Genomic DNA, 16,908 nt, shown 5'->3' with positions numbered 1-16,908 from the left:
CTGTCCCCATATGTTCGGATCAGACGCTCATGGAGGCCGCTTAATAACCCTGTCACATTCCCAGTTAGAATTAAACGCCTCACATCTAATATCACCTCATAATTACGGTTTGTATTTTGTTGAAAGACAGACAGCTGTAGGGTAGAATAAGCAACTAGGAAAGCTCAGTTTCGGTGTTTCAATACTATTGAAGGATTTTCGGTACATGCATGTCGTTGATATAGTCATCGACACAAGTAAAATACATAGTAACTAGATAAACATCCTTATAATACTGTAGCTAAATGTAGTAGCTGTGCAACTAAATTAAGAAATATACCTTCTGCAGCAGAACGTTAAATATATGAGTGAAAAAGAAACTAATTAGCAGAAAGAATATGGTCTTTTAACTGGATTACACTCAAGCAGGTCTTGGACCTTTCAAGGAAGAACATATATACAGTGCATGTATGTACCCTGGACCTGCCTATATATCCTATATTATTTAATAAAATATACTGAAGTACTGTAAAGCTACATAGTAGGCAATTGTATGCCTATAAGATGTTTTACTTGTATATGTTGCACCATCATACAAGGAATTCATTATTAAAATGAAGTTTGGATATCGATTCCTGCAGCGTAGTTAACCTTTAGTCCATATAATAACAAGATCACTTTTAACACATTCAAGATGATTTCGTCATATCTGTAAATGCACTATTTATGTGAAGGAAAATCCAAAGTAGGGCAAGTTTACACAAAGCAAAGTCAGTTTAGAGACTCAGAAAGATCCCACATGTAACTGATTTACGCCGGTATTTCAGAAGGCCTTAAGGATGCAATCGCTGTCTAATTGGATTTCTTTTGTAGGAAAATCTCTGCTCTCCGAGTGCAAATGGAAGCTGGATCCATATTCTGTAGCGATGCAGGATGACTGCAGCTACTCCGTGGGTAAATCGGCATGCTCTCTCCCCGAAAGGGCGGCTATCGATCAGAGAGCACTAAAGCTTAGGCCAGGAAGAACCTCTGGTGACATGGGGGTCGGTCTGATGGGGCAGCGTGGCTGGGGTGGGGGGGGAGTGCTGGTCAGCACGTACGTCTCGTCACGCCTGCAGAGGCAGTGATGGTCACATGGCCCAGCGGGCCGGCTGAGTAAGAGTAACAGGGGGATTTCAGCTGAAGAGATCAATTATAGATATAAGAAAATGAATGGGGGGAGGGGGGGTAATTAAATAAATTATTTAATTAATGCGATATATCATGCTGGGAAGTAAAGGAAAAATTAGATTGTGTGTTTGGGTGAAGCTGGATTTCTAAAAACCCTCAAAATCATATTAAATTAGAAAAGAAAAAAAAGTTTAAAATATGATTTCCATAGGGGTGTTTTGTGACAGAAAGGAAATGAATAAGTGTTGTGAGGAGCGAGAGATGAGCCAGGCTAGCTGTGACTGTGAACGGCCGGCCTGATGCAGCCCCAGCTGAAGGCACACCTCGCCTCTGCGTGTCTCATCTAAATCTCCCAAGCACACGGTTTGGGTCCGTAAGACGCACGCTGTAAGGAAGGCTGAACGGAGTTTCACACTGGCAGGGAAGGAGTGAATGAGGCTGTATTAGGGTATGGTTTTATATCCACAGCCACTCAATCTGACAGGGTCATTTGAGAAACTGGGCACTTCTCTGCTTCAAGTCACTTTCAAGTAAGGGTTGCCTGTCTGAAGGCATCATAACCATTCCCATATTCTTACACACCAAGCCGCCAACTCTATTTTTCACACTAGGTCTGACCGTTCTCTCACTGATACCTCTGCCTTTGTGTACGGCAGCTTTAGCTTTGCCTGATAGGACGTTTAGTGAATAGTAGCCCATTGTGATGATGGGCTGAGCTTCCTTGCTTATTTATTTGGGAATCTTGGGTTGTCAAAACACAGGCACACAGAGAAACATCCAACGGCAGTTCTGTACACACAGTAGAGGCTTAGTTAGAGGTAGAGTCCATGGAGTGACATGTTAATGCTACAGTAAAAGATGTTTTCCAGTTTAATGCTTTCTATTACCATGTGGTTATATACGTATAGGTGAATTCATCGTCTTCCGATTGCTAATTCTGTAGCTTATGCCAGACGGGACAGGGCACAAGGCAGGGCAACATCCTGGGTGGGATGCCGGTCCATCACAGGGCATGGGGCTGGGGACACCCTGGGTGGGATGCCAGTCCATCACAGGGCATGGGGCTGGGGACACCCTGGATGGGATGCCAGTCCATCACAGGGCATGGGGCTGGGGATACCCTGGACGGGATGCCAGTCCATCACAGGGCATGGGGCTGGGGACATCCTGGGTGGGATGCCGGTCCATCACAGGACACGGGGCTGGGGATACCTTGGACGGGATGCCAGTCCATCACAGGGCACAGGGCTGGGGATACCCTGGACGGGATGCCAGTCCATCACAGGGCATGGGGCTGGGGATACCCTGGACGGGATGCCAGTCCATCACAGGGCATGGGGCTGGGGACATCCTGGGTGGGGATGCCGGTCCATCACAGGACACGGGGCTGGGGACACCCTGGGTGGGATGCCGGTCCATCACAGGGCACAGGGCTGGGGACACCCTGGATGGGATGCCAGTCCATCACAGGGCATGGGGCTGGGGACACCCTGGGTGGGATGCCAGTCCATCACAGGGCATGGGGCTGGGGACACCCTGGATGGGATGCCAGTCCATCACAGGGCATGGGGCTGGGGACACCCTGGGTGGGATGCCGGTCCATCACAGGGCATGGGGCTGGGGATACCCTGGACGGGATGCCAGTCCATCACAGGGCATGGGGCTGGGGACATCCTGGGTGGGGATGCCAGTCCATCACAGGACACGGGGCTGGGGACATCCTGGGTCGGATGCTGGTCCATCACAGGGCACATACATGCTCACACAATATGGGCAATTTAGAGAGGCTAGTTTATCTGTGTCTCTTTGGACTGTGGAAGGAACCTGGAGACATGGATCAAACCCAGGCAACGTGCAGACAATATGCAAACTCGACACACACAGGATCGGACATTCAGCTGTGTGGCAATACTGATCTACTGTGCTGCTCCTATGTACATATGGGGACATTTTTGGATTGTGTCTGTGTGTGAGGACAGCAATTCAGGTTCCTTTGTATAAATATAAATCAAATCTAAAAAGGTTTCAGGGTAGTTTCCCACAACCTATACTGTCATACTCTCTGTGTTTGGTGACAGCCAGCCTGAAGAACTGCCTTACATTTATCCCGCCACCTGTATCACTCCGTCAACTGTAAAAAACACAAATGTCTAAATACGATTTACGAGTCTCTTTGAGAAATGGCAGTTTGGTTTTTGCTCCAGATTAATTTGCAATGGGTTGTCATCTCCGAGTTTTTGTGCTGCCTGTGATCTGCACGGCCAAAGTCACAGAGCTACCTCAGCGATGGCGTCGTCTATCCCTGCAGAACCACCACCGCCCCCCCGGGCCACGAGAGCAGCCCCCTTTAGGCTGCCATGCGTCCGCTTCACACGGGGACTCTATGAAGAGCAATGAGACGACACGACATTCATGCAGAGATGCAGGACAGCAGGACCGCTGAGTCCTGCGCCGTGAGCACGTCAAAGCTGAAATTTATGGGATGACTCATTGATTATGTAAACAGCAGAAGAACATAAAAGCTGTCCTAGTGAACTGTAATTAGCAAAGTAATTTATTCCAAGCCACATTATCACATGAATTCTTACTCTTAAAGTATCCTTTCAAATCGGAGCCCATTTCAAAATGAGCTAGACGCACACAAATTACACTTCATGTAACTGGAGCTGAAATCTCGACTGTGGTATAAACTGCTTACCTTCGGCAGGAAAAAAAGTTTAGAAGGCTTAGCCTGAACTCACAAAGGAGTGTTATTGTGTGTCTTTAGACACCGCTTCAGTAATGGAGTAGAAAACTCGCTAATGTATAACGCGCTAACTCTGCTAATGAATCAGTTGAAAAATTTGCCAATTCTGAGCATTAAATCATCATGCAACATCCTGTATACCAGCAATGTAAATGAGCAGCACTTTGCTTTGAATAAACTTTTCAACCTAATGAGCTGAAAAGAGCGTGATCCCCCCTCCCATGCCAGTGACAGAAAGCTTGTAGCTGTGGTATTGCGGAGACATCAGCTTCTTACATGTATGACTTGAAGCAGTGGTGTGTGTGTGTGTGTGTGTGTGTGTGTGTGTGTGTGTGTGTGTGTGTGTGATTTTATTGATTTAGTTCATAAACGAAATGCAGGACTGATCGATCATCCATAATAATACCTCCATAATGTGCCTTGTGTGAGAGTTAGATGTTCATCTTATTCTGAAGCAAGGCGCCTGTTCTGTATAACAGGTGTTAAGCAGACATGCATATGTCTGCCACATACAGTACAGGGCCTCCGTCAAGGTGCTTCCATTGCATTTACAGACGGTTGAGTAACGCTGAAATGGTTAACTGTTGACTACCCTCATTCTGCAAGGTGGGAGAGGTCTGCATGCAAATGGGGCATCAAATTAGGCCCCTGAAATTAGGGTGCTGGTAGGTGGGGTGTCCTCTGCATCACCCTGTGTCTTTGCAGGCCTTTTCTGTATTGTAATTGAATAACCTACAAAAGGGCCATTGCTGCCTTTTCTTTTACTGGGGGGGGGGGGCAGTGTATCCTGTAACTACCCGGGAAAGCAACACATCAACAGCTGTTAGAGCTGACTTGAAGGTTAAATATTAGGAAGGAATCCAATTTCTCTTGTCTGTTCAGCTCAGCGGTGTGTTGGATTGCGGCTGCAGTGTGCTTACGGACTGTGGGATATGAAGTAGGCTAATCAATCCCCTCTGCTCCATTCTCAAATTCCTCTCATATCAGGTCCCTGCCCCCCAGGCAGACCCTTCTGCTTTCCGAAAGCCAATTCTGCGCGAAATAAGAACTGTGACCTGCAGCTAGAGGGTGAAGTTGAGTTTTCCCTTCATGATTAATCTCTTCTTGGGTGGCTCTCAGAAAACGAGCGGGGGAAGAGAGAGGGAGAAGGTGGGAAAGAAAAAAAATAGGAAAACTTGCAAGTGGTCGCCTTTTGAGGAGCGGCTTTTTTCCTTCTTTACCTTTGAATGAGCCCAGTGCACTGAAGCCAGCTTATCAGTCGAGAGAAAGGAGGAATTCATTTTTTTGCCGTTGCTTCATGTTGACTTTGAGAAAGCGGACGACCCAATGCTACGATTAAACCTCGGCTGCCATAATTGTCATCCCGGCTGCGGCAGCGATGAAACTTAGAGTATGTTTTTTAACCGCTGCTCGTTTCAAGGACTTTAGAAGGCTCCGGCGATGGAGTGCAGCTGCATCAAGTGTTTGGCAACTAATAAACTCAGGCGAGCGTGTCACAGAGATAGGAGGAGATAGACAAGCTCTATTATACTGTGAGAATATAACCTCATCTATCTCCTTCCATTTGAATATGCTCACAGAACAGACGACCTGGTCAAATCATTGGCTTAAGAAAGCGGCGCGAAGTCCTGTTTTATTATTTACTATGCCTTTTATTAGCCTTTATTTGCACAGAACAGACGGTGCATTTGAACCCTTTGCTGGCAAACTTAAAGAGGTCAGTGTAAGCCAATATAGAAATAAAATTTTTGTGTAGAGCCACTAGATGGATAGAGCAGAGAAAGGGAAGAAGATAGACAAGGTGATATACCCTTAAAGGACCCGTATCACATTTTAGCGGTTATAATGACATCGGTCACCGAGATTGGACCTGTCAACTGCTCCTTCATCAAGTCGGATTGCTCGTAATGGCTGTTGGTGATGGTTCAGACATAGTGTTAAATCTGGGTCGATGCCCAGCCCAGAGTGTTGTTTCAAAAGACTAGGTATTAAGTCTTCTCTGAGTGGGTTAGACAGTGAAGTTCATTATTGTGTTTTAGGAGGATGGCCGTCTGTCACCAAAGAAGCACCCATCAAGCAGAAGCAGAAGACGCCAGTGGGGTCCTTCGGTACCAAAGCAGCGGCCAATCGTCCGACACCATTCTGATTTGGAACATGAGATGCTGAAGGGAGATATTCATCATTTGATAGCACTGGGAACATTGAACACTAACGATAACCTGCACAGGAGAAACAGGATGACACAGTGGAAGCTTCTGTGGACCCATGACTCATAACTTCCTATTTGTAACCCTGTTGGAAGATTAACTGCAATTCTTTTGATGCTGCAGACACTACACTCAAGTCACTCTGTAGTGTTTTTAATTAAGCTTACTGTGATTTTTTTTTAAAAGTGATTTTTCATAAAGAACATGCCATATAGACATAACCAGAAGAAATCAAATCACTTTACCCAAGGCTAAATATTTATTGATAAGCCCGTGAAGCATCACATGGATCTATAGTAAATTTGAAAGCATACTAAATTTTTTGATGCAAATGCTTGCCCCTCATCCCTAGCATCCTGCCAAAATGAAGATACACACAACAACACGTTTCAGTCTAGGTTTGTATACTTCTTTGTTCTTCAGCTTCTAAAAGCTCTTTTCAAAGCGTTCCTCGGCTTGACGCATGATGTGTTGGACCATGAGGAACCACAAGAAACTAGGTTGGAGGAAGAAGAGACTCTGGCCCGAAATGGGAAAAGCACCTGGTCAGGTTTACCATAGTGGGTATAGTGTAAGTGTAAGTGCTCTTACAACGGCCAATGGGAGAGCCGACTGACTAACGCCAAAAGCAGCCATGGTCGGCTGGGCAGGAGGTGGAGTGCCCATGCTTGTTTCGGTTTCTGCTTCAAGAAGGTCAGAAGAAGTCTGAGGACAGGGTCTGATTTCAATAGGCTTGGAGTATCATAAAAGGAAAGCTGCCAAACGAGGGTGTCGTTACATATTATTAAAGAAAATCAGCACAGAGCAGCACCCCCCCACCCCCCCCGCGCTGAGTGCCTTCTCAGTGCTGCTGCAGCATGGTACATGTTATTGAACAAAGGAGATTGTGTTGCCTGAATGAACATCCTTGTTTCACATGATGAATTCAATCAATGGGACGTGGCTGAGTTATTCAGTGCTTTGCAGGCACTATTTATTTTATTTTATATATTTAAATAGGGGAAATTTAGTTATAAACCCCTTAAGAAGGTTCACAGTGGTTCACAGTGTCACCTTCATGGTCCCATATTCCTCGCAGTAGTGCTTCGGCCTACCAACAGATGGTTTCATAGTGAAATAAGGCTTACCGTGTGCCGCATGGTGCTGACTGCTAGGCTGAAATACTCTGGCTTTGTGTAAAAAGGCAGCCATTATCTTAACGTTTCTGATGACATGGCCGACTGGCACCCTGTCAGATGCAGTTAAGGCTCGGGTGCAGGTGCTAAAGGACCTCTCGCTGACTGCAGACTATATTTTTCATGCCTCTTGATGGAGGACAGACCACACATAGCACTATTCTGCCTGTCAGTCTGACCGCACTTAGGCTTTTAAGAGTGTCTGCTGGAGCCCAGGCCGAATGTGATCAGGCTCCGCCTCTCCCCGTGCCCTTATGACAGTTTATTCAGAGAGGTCCTAATATGCTGTCAGTAGTGCTTCCCACCACAGCGGCCTTGACTTACCTCCCGCATCTCTCCCTGTCCACGGGGAACCCATGAGGCCCACCTATGGTACTCTCCCAGATCCGCCACTGAGGCAAGCAGGAGGGGGCAGGCTCTGGTACTGCCAGGAAGAAAATCCATACAGCAAAAACCTGCAGTGTCCTCTTACGTAAGCAGTCTGGCTCCAGTGTTTTCACTTTTTTGTTTTTGTATCCTCGGCAAATATCTTCGCAAATCTAGGTGCTGATTTCACCAGTTTTTATCAGCAGTGTTGCTCAAACTCTCAAACTTACAGATTGCTCACAGACAGCAGTTCTTGGGCCTTTCCACTGATTTTCCCCTGGCGCTCTAGTCTGCTCTAAATTGGTACTCTAAGTAGACTTCAGTATTAATATACAGAAGGTACTGGGTAGAAGGAAATGCAAACTGAACTATTTTGTTCCTCTAAATGTGAAAGCAAATTTAATACAGAATTTTCTTTGAATGTATTTCCAGTAGTGAATTTATACTACAGATGTACTGAATGTGGTACCATAAAAAGCAAAAATAAATCAGATTTAAAGCTTGATTTGTACCATCTCCGAGAGGGAGTACGCTCTGCCGCGGCACCGCTAGAATAAACAGCCACTCCACCCTGCCATGATGTAATTGTATATATTTTAGGCATATAAAATAATCACGATATACTGCCAAATAATTTACACGCTCTCAATTTTGGTTCATATTGGGATGGTTCTCTCCCGGCTTATCGGTGTTTAAAAATGCATCTTCTGAAAGCTTCAGGCACATGGCACAACCCAGGAATTTAATGATTGTATAAATCTGAATGTGCTTGGAGAGGCTCTTATGAACTGAGCCGGGGGTTATTGGGAGCTTGTGCTTGGCGCTTTACGCCATTATCCTGGGAATGAGGACATGAGAAAATATAATGTTTTTTAAACCTTTTTATATTAAGAGTCTCTCCATTATGTTTTTTTATGATTTAAGATGTACCATTTTTCACATAATGTAGTACAAACTAGTTAAAGTGCTAATTAAAAGAAAAAGTAATTGCTTTAACTCTCCAGTAATTTTACAGGCCCATCCGGCTCTGCCAGGTGGGGGTGGGGGGGGGGGGGACCCACTGCGTGATATTGGGGATACATCAGTACAGGAAAGAGGTTGCCAGTCAGCCTGGACCTCACACTTAAGCCCAGGAGCTGCCGTTTTAGTCCCTCCCACAGCACGAGCTCATCACCGAGGCCCCCGCATCATTAGCTCAGCGGCCCCACGCCTGCAGCCCCTGCGCTGCTCTTTTACTCCTTATTCTAATCTTATTTTACAGTATCTGCCTGACACAGGATTCTATACGGGCTCCATATTGGACACTTTCCAAACAATCCCAGGCTCAGCCAAGCTTGGAATTGGTTTTCTGTGGAGCACTCCCTGCCTCCCTTTGGGCACTTCACCAATTTGACCAAATTTGTTCCATTGCTGGCCCTGAGCACCAGAAGTGTTTTCTCGCGGCGTTGAATCATCTCCACAGTTTGCAGAGTGCCCGCTTCATGGGGAGCTCTGGTCCAGGTTCGCAGTGGCGCACCTCCTCCAGCCCAGGGGATGCAGGGAGGGGACAGAGCTGCACTGCAAGCTTCATTCCTCACCCACAAGCCACTACGAAGCACCCCCACCCCCCACTACCACCCGCCAGGCACTGGCGTTGATTCAGGGCCTCTCAGTCTTTTCTGAGTTTGGAGCCTTTTAATCAGATTTTCTACTGTGGTGTCAAAACATTTCCATTCACTAAATTCCATGACCACTGACAAAAGGCACTCTGATTCGTCTTTCATCACTCGCCTGAGAAACAGTCAGTTCTGATCATCTCACACCAACCGTTTCATTTCCTGCTAGATATAACAATGGATCCTATTTTGTCAGCAATAGTGGGATCAAATGGGAACAAGAGAATATGACCCAGTGACAATTTTTTGCTCTCCTCAGGACCCAATGATCCCTGTACTGCTAGAATCACTGGTTCTGACAATAATACATCAGTTGTTCCCTGATTTTCCCACATTAGGACAACAGCAGCAGCAGCAGCAGTGCTACCATAATGAACACTAGCAACAGCATTAGCAGAAACACTAGCAGAGCTAAGACCAGCACTGGAGCCTTCAGTAGCAGCACAAATATTAGCACCAGTAGCAGTAGCATGAGCATTACGCTACATTCCGTTTTCCTCAAAGGTTGGGAATCAGAGCTGGGAGTGACGTCACACCCAAGATAACCATGTTCTAGTACAGTAAGTCGGAAAGCCATTTAGCAATACCAGGGACCTGTTTCAAAGAGCAAGATTTCTTGCTTAGCCATACAAAGCATCGGATTTAAGGTACCTCAGTTTAAATGGCTTTCATCTTCGTTGACATTTAGCCTAGACTACCTAAAATCCGACAAGTTATCCAGCTAAGCAAGAAATCCTGCTTTCTGAAACAGGCCCCAATTCTGACCTGGTCAATTGTTACCCATTGTTAGCAATATCAGTTGATAACTACACATTACATAGTATTTTGTGCATGTAAACACTGTAGCAACACATTGATAGATAACGGTTGGACAGTACTGTGTGTGTATGACTTCTGTTGATAAAGGGCACAGCCATCTTGAATTCTGAGGTTGGGGTTGTGTAGATGCCTCTGACTTTCAGAGTAGGAATTCCGACTTCAGTTTAGGAACTTATTATGAGTTATGAGTTCAAATGTGTCATAGCATTAGCACCACCAGCAGCAGCATGAGCATTAGCACCACCAGCAGTAGCATGAGCATTAGCACCACCAGCAGTAGCATGAGCATTGGCACCACCAGCAGTAGCATGAGCATTGGCACCACCAGCAGTAGCATGAGCATTAGCACCACCAGCAGTAGTATGAGCATTGGCACCACCAACAGTAGCATGAGCATTGGCACCACCAGCAGTAGCATGAGCATTAGCACCACCAGCAGTAGCATGAGCATTAGCACCACCAGCAGTAGCATGAGCATTGGCACCACCAGCAGTAGCATGAGCATTAGCACCACCAGCAGTAGCATGAGCATTAGCACCACCAGCAGTAGCATGAGCATTGGCACCACCAGCAGTAGCATGAGCATTAGCACCACCAGCAGTAGCATGACCACTGGCACCACCAGCAGTAGCATGAGCATTGGCACCACCAGCAGCAGCATGAGCATTAGCACCACCAGCAGCAGCATGAGCATTAGCACCACCAGCAGTAGTATGAGCATTGGCACCACCAGCAGTAGCATGAGCATTGGCACCACCAGCAGCAGCATGAGCATTAGCACCACCAGCAGTAGCATGAGCATTGGCACCACCAGCAGTAGCATGAGCATTAGCACCACCAGCAGTAGCATGACCATTGGCACCACCAGCAGTAGTATGAGCATTGGCACCACCAGCAGTAGCATGAGCATTGGCACCACCAGCAGTAGCATGAGCATTAGCAACACCAACAGTATTCTGAGCTTTAATACAGCAGCAGCATGAGCATTAGAACCATCACCAGCAGCATCAACACCTGGGTTAGCATCAACAGTATAACCACCAATAGCATTAGCACTAGTACAATAAGGCACTGTGGCTTAGATGGTTAAAGCACCTGCCTAGTAAACAGGCGGAGCTGGGTTCAAATTCCAGCAGTGCCTTAGGTGGCAGATTCTTATGGGCAGTGGTAGCTTAATGGTTAGGGAAACACACTCGTAATTGAAAGATGGCTGTTTGAATCCCTGACCAGCAAGGTGCCACTGAGGTACCTTGAGCAAGGTACCGCTCCCTGGGTGCTGAATTAGCTGCCCCCTGTTATGTCACGTATGGGTTAAATGCAGGGGGCTCATTTTGCTGAGGTGTGTCAACACTGATCACATAATTTTTTTTTTTTTTAGTACTAGCATTGGCAGCACTACCAGCAGCACCCACTGTAGCAGAACCATTCTTTGTCATTCCAAAGTTGCTTTAATGGTCTGTGTGCTATTCTGTTAAAAATTCAACATGGCCACCTTAATAATCACCACAAGGTGGGATTTTGCATCTCACTGGACTTTTGTTTCTCTGTGATTTAATCTCAGACAAACTATCAATGAGGCACCTGTCTACATGATATATTACAGAAGTACAATGGGGTACTAAAAGTTGATATAGTGTAATTGTGTGAGATAATTAGACTTATAAAATCCCCCTAAATGCCCCATTGGGATCTGGGTTATTAGATTGTCCACAGGAATGCATGCTGGCTGCTTTTTTTTAATTTAAAGGATGAGTTAGTGGAAATATCGCTTAGCCTTTGCGATCACTTTGCAGGTTTAGGTATAGATAAAAACGCTTCATAAACTATTCCTTCACATTTTCATAGTTATCTTCATAGTGATAAGTATTAAATTAGGGTACTTTTAACACAGTTAAATGCTAACTTCCTGGTAGCTCACTTGTTTCAGTCATCAAAAGGCTTCAGGCACAGAAAGCAATTAACAAAAAATGTAAGTTTTAACCAATTCTTCTCTTGTTATCAGCAAAAAAACTGAACATTTAAAGTTGGTTATGAGAAGGAATGGATTTTTAAATCCAAAAAGAGAATACGGTTGCCTCTTCCATTAAGAGCTAGCCGCAGGGGAAGTAGGAATGGGATTTTCCCTCCAAATGTGAGCTTGGATCTTTCTCCTTAGTCCTTTCATTGTTTTTTTTTTTCAAACCTTACACTGAGTTCAGATTCATTCCATGCAGTGTCAGTCCACATTAGCTTTTGTCTGTTTATAGGTGCTGCTTTTCTCACACGGCCGTTAGCCCCCTCGCAAACAATTTGCTCCTGAACAGTGGGAGGAGAGGAGAGTGTAGTAAATCAAAATGAGAGCAGGGTAAATCCAGGAGAAGCATGTTGCTGAGCCAAATGGCTTCCTGCTGGATGGCTTCTTCTGCCTCCACGGGCATTGTGGGTAATCTGTGATATGCCACATTGTACAATTCACCATGGATTTAAATATTGCTGTACATGTAGTCACTGCTTCTTTATTTATAAATTTATTAAACTATCTTCCCTATCTTCAATTAAACTATCTTCAATTAAACTATCTTCAACACTAAGTGTTGATGTTTAATTCTAACATGAAGATGCTATGCTATGAAATCTTCATGCTATGAAAGCTCTGTCCCTCATGAAATCTGTTTATGTTCGTTCAACTTTGCTTAGTTCGCCATTAATTCTAGGGAGCCATATTTTGCCTTTGTGCCATAAGCAGTCTCCATTGAAAATTAATCTGAAAATGCTGCCCAAGACCCTATTCAGCCATTGTGGTGGACTGTTATCACGCATTATCTGCTGTTTTTATCTGCAGCATCTGTCCTTTGAAAGGTCTGCTACAGCATTTTAGCAGCCTGTGCTTAATAATGTAGCATTATAATATAGTATATAATGTAACAGTATCTGGATGCTTCTATACTTACTGCTGAATTACTTTTCTGATGGTTTTTGTGTTGAATTTATTTAACACAGGTGTAAAGTAACCACAGTATTATATGGTTACATAACAAGGGCAGTTTGATATGCAAAAACCCGGCAGGGATGTAGTGTCACACAACACAAGTATAGATTTATAGCAGTTCTTTACACAGTGAAAGGCAATTGCTTTAGCATTCATAAAATACCCTAGAAACAAGTGTACTTATAATACAGTGCCTCTTAAAATAAAAGTAATTGTTCTGTAATTAAAACACTGAAGTGTTTCCAGTGGCTTTGGAAATCTCCTGAACTCTGCAGACGCTGCAACCAGCCCATGGCAACATTTGTTTTGTAATTGTTTAGAAATAATCGATTGGCTAATGATGCAGTAATTTAAGGTTCTCATTAATCAGTTGAGCAGTCCCACTGATGCATTCCTAATGGATACTGAGCTCTGTCCCTCAGCTTGGACAAGTAAGGAGTCTCATGTTGTAGGAGACATTTTAGAGTCTCCTCTGAACAATGCTGATAAGATTTTTTGGGGGAATTCTGTACTTTTAAAAAATATATATCTTTACAATATGTCTGTAGTTCCCTGCCCTGCGACGGTAGCCTCTGGTTTGGGCTACAAACACGCCGTGACCCTCAATGAGACAAGCGGTTTCGGAAAATAGATGGATGGATAACATGTGTGCTTTGGCAACTTCACTGGCTAGAATAATTAAATAAATTTTATATTTTCATTCCTAAACACAGTACTGACAACATTTCTGTTAAATGCATAATTGGAATGCAAGATAGACCTATAATCTGTCATACAGGGAAAAAAGGACAAAAATTCTACAACAACATACCGTTTCCACATTTACAGATACAAGGAGGAATTCCTCAGTCTAGCTGCTGAAATTCTTAACAGACAATTTAGGTAACTTCCCTGTAAAATCCCTTTAGCTTGGTTTTGTCCTTTTATTTCCCCTCCCTGCCAAAAACTGGTCCTATGTTATCGGACGCCCTGTAGGAACTCAGCCATGCACGGCTGCGCAGAGGGAGGGGGGGCCCAAGTCACATGACCTGGCCATTTGTAGAGCCATTTGCTGGGGCACATTATCATGATGTGGTTCAAGTGGGTGAAGTCATACGTATAATAGGGCTGAATACTTCTCCATGCCTTGGGAGGGTCCTTGGTCCAACAATGGCGTAGCTTCATAGCAGCTCATTAACATGTCACGGGTAGGACTGCCTTCCATGTGATTGGCTGTTTACACCAGTGTTCCCAGTCAGTCAGTCGGTCCTGCTGTGTCTGTGCCTTTCTGTTAAGTCAAGAAACTGTAAGATCTCTCTGTAATTCTGTAATAACTAATTTAACTTCGCCTACAGTATGCCAAATCATTTCTGCCAGATGTACAGAACACACAGAGGACTGAAACTGCATTCCTGTCAGACCCATGAGTGCATGAACAAACAGCAAGCAAGAAAAGCCAAATTTCAAAAATTTAAATTAAAGTAAATTAAGCACTGCTTACAAAAGACAAACAAGGCAGTGCAAATATGGAGGTTCCACAGTACAAAGGTGGATAGCAGCAGTTTTTAGTTTTTAAAGAGAACTGTATGTGTGTGTCATAATTATAATTATTATACTACTGCTAACAACAACAACAATTATTATTATTATTATTATTATTACACAGATCCATATAATTCAATTTAAAACGTTAAATGACTGCATATGTTTAGGCAGTATATACTATATACCGATACAATATATTCTCAAGAAATGTTTCAAGGGCAAAGGTAAAAAAAGATTGAAAGAAGACTGATTAAGCTAATCCTCTACAATAGTGGTTCAAAGCTGAAGGAGATGGGCGACGCGGTGGGCAACACTGTTGCTTTGCACCTTCAGGGCTGGGGGTTCAAACCCACCCCTGCTCTGCGTGTGTGCGGTTTGCATGTTCTCCCTTTGCCAAATTAGTTTACTCTGGTTTCTCCTGTGAGCAAAAGACATGTAACTGCCCATGGTGTGAGAGTGTGCATATGCCCTCCATTGCACTGGCATCCTGTCTGGGCTCTGCCCAGCCTTGTGCCCTGTGCCGCCTCGGAACGGGTCCAGGCCTCTTTAGTATCCTGAACAGGATAACTGGATGGAAAACGGTTGTCAAAAGAAATAATGGTAACACTTTACTTGAAGCTGTCATCTATAATGCATTATAGATACCTTCGTGATACATTATAATGGTCGGCATAAGAATTAATAAAGCATTGCAGCTCATCTATAATGTACTATAGATACCTTCATAGTACCTTATAATGATAGGTATAAGAATTAAGGATGCTTTGTACTGCATTATGACGGCATCTATAGTGTGTTATAGATGAGAGTTTCATAAAGCATTCATAATGCATAATAAACATGGCTATGGGAGACTAGAGATAATTGTAGCGTTTTTTACAGACTACCTGAATGTCTCCTCTATTAAACGGCATAAGGTTTTATCTCTGTATCACGAACAGACAATGAGTGGTTTAGCCTCAAACACATGGACTGAAATATTATAATTTACTCCACAGTCAGTGACAGTTGTAACATAGCCCTGGGTTAAATGTAACATTATAAATTGCACCAGTTTTAATAGCTGAATAATAGTGTCATGCTTGTTTGTGTGTGTGTGTGTGTGTGTGTGTGTGTGTGTGTGTGTGTGTGTGTGTGTGTGTGTGTGTGTGTGTGTGTGTGTGTGTGGATTAGGTTTATATTGCATTACATAAAACCAGTTTTTTTGATGTTGTGGGGCCCATTTTTCAGGTTCCCTCAAAGATCTGTGAATATAATCAAAAAAGTAAAAAACGCCAAAAGTCTCGTATTTTGTTTGGTTACTTATGGTTAAGGTTAGGGCTGGGTAGGGGTTAAGGTCATCATGTTGGGATTAGAGCTTTCCCAAGAGAAATCAATGGTGAGTCCCTACAAAGATATAATTGCAATATAATTATATTGATATACCTTGTTAAAAATAAATTACAGGAACACTTTGAAAACACATCAGATCTCAACGAGAAAAAAAGTAATGCTGGATATCTATACTGATGTAGACTGGGTAATGTGTTAGGAACGAAAGATGCCACATCGTTTGATGGAAATGAAATGATCAACCTACGGAGGGCTGAATTCTAAGACACCCCGAAAATCAAAGTGAAAAATGACGCGGCAGGCAAGTCCAGTTTGCCGAAATTTCATTGAAGCAACTCATAATCATACTCTAGTTTGTATGGCCCCCACGTGCTTGTATGCATGCCTGACAACGTGGGGGCTGCTCCTAATGAGACGATGGATGGTGTCCTGGGAATCTCCTCCCAGTTCTGGACCAGGGCATCACTGAGCTCCTGGACAGTCTGAGGTGCAACCTGGTGGTATCGGATGGACCAAAACATAATGTCATGAGGTGTTCTATTGGGCGAGCAGTACCAATTCCTTCATCCTCCAGGAACTGTCTTCATACTCTCACCACCTGAGGTCGGGCATTGTTATGCACCAAAGGGAACCCAGGACCCACTGCACCAGCATAGGGTCTGACAATGGGTCCAAGGATTTCATCCCGATACCTAATGGCAGTCAAGGTGCGGTTGTCTAGTCTGTAGAGGTCTGTGCATCCCTCCTTGGATATGCCACCCCAGACCATCACTGACCCACCCCCAGTCATGCTGAACAATGTTACAGGCAGCAAAACATTCTCCATGGCTTCTCCAGACCCTTTCACGTCTGTCACATGTGCTGAGGGTGAACCCGCTCTCATCTGTGAAAAGCACAGGCCACCAGTGGAGGATCTGCCAATTCTGGTATTCTATGACAAATGCCAATCAAGCTCCATGGTGCTGGG

At 44.4% G+C, this 16,908-nt stretch overlaps 1 non-coding gene across 1 annotated transcript; it reads left to right on the top strand.

The window, feature by feature from the left end:
* The first annotated feature begins 11,184 nt into the window (after positions 1-11,184).
* Positions 11,185-11,258, top strand: trnat-agu (transfer RNA threonine (anticodon AGU)). Its single transcript has one exon. It is a non-coding gene; the product is annotated as a tRNA-Thr (tRNA).
* Positions 11,259-16,908: the final 5,650 nt, after the last annotated feature.

Source organism: Brienomyrus brachyistius, chromosome 11 (assembly GCF_023856365.1).
Source record: "Brienomyrus brachyistius isolate T26 chromosome 11, BBRACH_0.4, whole genome shotgun sequence".
In the NCBI taxonomy this organism is placed as follows: Eukaryota; Metazoa; Chordata; class Actinopteri; order Osteoglossiformes; family Mormyridae; genus Brienomyrus; species Brienomyrus brachyistius.
Note: the sequence above shows the minus strand (reverse complement) of the source record. Positions and strands in the feature narration are given on the sequence as shown.